Raw genomic sequence first — 3236 nt, 5'->3', positions numbered from 1 at the left:
TTTGCCCACACAGAACCACACATGCCAAGAACCCCCCCCCCCACTTTTCTTTCCTCCTTTTTTTTTTTTTTAAACAAAACAGATGGCGCTTCCCGTCCCTGTGACCAGATGTGTTTGAGAAATACTCACGGTTACAAACAGCCAGTGTCTTTCCCCCAGTAAGCTGTGTTGTCCAGGAAAACCCTGTCGTGTTGCCACATACTTCATATAGCCTACTTCTTCTGAGGAATTGGAAGTCATAACCCTTGGTAAACAAAGACAGGGAAAAAAAAAGCCTAAACAAATGGTCGTTTAGGCTGCATCATGGTGACCATAAGATGGTCATTAAGACAAAAAACATTAATGCAAACACTACAACTTCTCCCTGTCCTAAGGGAGAAAAGTAAAAAGTATCACAAGGAAAATTATTCATTACACAATAAACAGTTGTAAATTAATAAACATACCCATCAATATATAACCATTACCTTGTTGCACATGGGTTTGCAGTATTGAGCACTGTCAATGGTGACACACACCAGGCCGCCGTTTTTAGGTGCTAGTGGGAGTGGGCATGGAGGTAGCTGCTTGTAAACTTTTGAGTGGATTAAAAATGAAAAAAAATAAAACAGGGAGAAAACAAGATATCAGAATGAAAGTGAGTGTAAGTCTCTCCCCTTTCCAAGCAAACCATAGCCATAGTCAGTGGCCCAGGTATGGGTGATACCTCCCCCCACTAGCTGTCTTTGTCCGAGTAAGCATTTCTGTTTCTTTAAAACTTTTTTTTTTTAATTGGCAACTCCCAATTTTTCTATCACTTGCCACTGTGACAGCGAAGTCCCTGTGAGCCTCAGTTATACTTCAAATATGGCTCATAGTGTCAAAACTATCTAAATATTTATTGGAAAAATATGACTCATGTGCCTGCTCCCAGACACCAAAGAGGCTCTTGCTGGAGGGAAGCGCAGGCCCTGCTTTCTCTGCGACTACGCTGCTGCTTAGTATCAGTGGCTGGGCTGCAGGGATGGTGGGACCTTGCATGTTGGTGCTGCTGTGCCTCCCAGATGCCTGCCAGCGCAGTGGTTAGGCACCTTTGCTTTCTGGCTTGTTGCTGAGATGTCTTTTATCTTATTTTTTCTCCCCCTCAAGAAATGCAGACACTTTTCTCACTTTGACTAAAGGTAAAAGAATTTTCTTAGTGCTTCTGATCTGCCACTTTTTTCAACACTCAGCAGAGGAACATCGGTTCTGGGAAAGGCCTCACATTTCTCTTGAACAGGGCGCAGGAGATCAAGTGTTTCTTGCAGTTTCCAGACAAGGAAATTGATTGAAGCTTTTTCATTCTTGATGGTCATTTCATGAAAGCATTTTGAATATTTCTATGGAATTAGGGGAAAAAAGGCTAAGTTGAAGAGGAAAAGCCTTGGAATTAATTTATGGACGTGATAAAATATTTTTTTTCTTTTTTTTTGTAGATGCAGAAAAAGAATAATTTAAATTCCCCACAATATTTTTGGAAGAAATATGTTTGTTTGTTTTTTGTAAACAGTTGCTGAAGCTTGGAGTAACATTGTTGAAAGTCATGGGCATCAGTCACACAAAGAAAAAAATATAATTCAAATCTCTGGGGGAAAAAAGCTCAAACATCTGGCAGAACACCTCCTTGGCTAGTGCTGCCCTCAGTCTTGTTTATCCCTCCCCTGTGTGATGAGAATGATGCTCCAGGCAGAAGCTCACAGTCTGTACTGATCTGTGGACCCAAATCCAGCTCCTGGTTCCATGTTACTGTTTATCAAATAGATTTCTTAACCATGTGTGAAAACTTTTTATAGGCTCTGCCCTGGTACGTCACCAATTTTGCCATATTCAAGGGTCACTGTCTGATATGCCTTATGATATGCCTAGCCCAGAGAGGACAGGGCCACTAATGCTTAAAACATAGGCTTTTGGTTAACTGGCTTTACTTTTAGTTAAAATATTTAGTACTTTATATTTGAAAGTGGGATTGAAAACAACTTCATGCATGTAAAGCAAAAAACCATTTATATTCAAGTCACCTTATATATCTGGAGCAAAGCAAAACCAGAAAATACACCTACAAGGACTTATTTTTTTACTAGAAGTAGCAAGGCTGAAGACACGCCAGGTCAAATGACAGTAGTCTTTTTTTTTGGTCTTCCATCTCACTCCCTTCCCCACCGTGTACTTTTGTTTTGAGCTAGGTGTTGCCAAAGCAATTTGGAGGGTGTGCTTGCCCAGCCAGCGCATCCGGCTGCACTGGCACACGCAGTCAGGCCCTGCTCCTTCCACTGAGACTGAAGGTGCGTGCAAAGCAGGTCTTGTGTTGGCTGATGCAGCCACTCTCTTACCTCAAGACTCTCATTCACATGAGCTATGGTTGTACTTTCATATTCACTTGAACTGGCAAAAGCTTCAATTTCGGTAAAATCTAAAACACAAACAGAAGCAGGTACGTAGCTGATAAATAATCCCTTCTGTCATATGAACAAACCTCAAACACCACATAACAGCACTTGTTTATGGGAGTTGTGCCACTATTCTGCAGTACTAGTGCTACTTCATATACATGAGGTGATCAGGACTCAAATGTGAATAAACTGTACAAATATTTATATATTCTAAACAGCCATCTGATCACCTGTTTGTGGCCACTTGGGGCTGAGTTCCCAAGTGGGATGCTTCTTTTCTCTATGACAGCCACCATTTAAATAATTATGAGTCATATTAAAGAACAACAGTATGTTAGTATCTTACTGTTGTGGTTTAGGCCCAGTGTGTAACTCAGCACCACAATGCCTCAAAAAGGGGCTAGTCAAAATAAGGTCTGGGAGGGCTTCTCACCACTTAAACTGTCACGGGCAAAAGACAGACTCATCATAGGGAGGAAAAAAACCAAAACAAAACAAACAAAAAAACACAAAAAACCCCCAAACCAAAAACCAAACCCAAAACCAAAAACCCACAATTTTAATTTGTTACTAACAATATCAGAGTAGAACAGTGACAGATACAACCAGATCTTAAAGTCAAACACCTTCCCCCACCTCTCCATTCTTTCCGGCTCAGTTTTGTTCCTGGTTTCTTCACCTCTCCCCCTTTGCCGCGGGGCACAGGGGGGATGGGAGTGAAGGTTTCAGTCAGTTTATGCCACTAGGTCTCTACCGCTCCTCTTCCGGTCCATGGAGGGGGCAAGGAGTCCTCCCAGCCTCCCTCTGCTTCCACGTGGCGCCCTTCTT

The sequence above is a fragment of the Mesitornis unicolor genome, unplaced genomic scaffold (assembly GCF_000695765.1).
Source record: "Mesitornis unicolor isolate BGI_N332 unplaced genomic scaffold, ASM69576v1 scaffold29754, whole genome shotgun sequence".
Classification (NCBI taxonomy): domain Eukaryota; kingdom Metazoa; phylum Chordata; class Aves; order Mesitornithiformes; family Mesitornithidae; genus Mesitornis; species Mesitornis unicolor.
Note: the sequence above shows the minus strand (reverse complement) of the source record.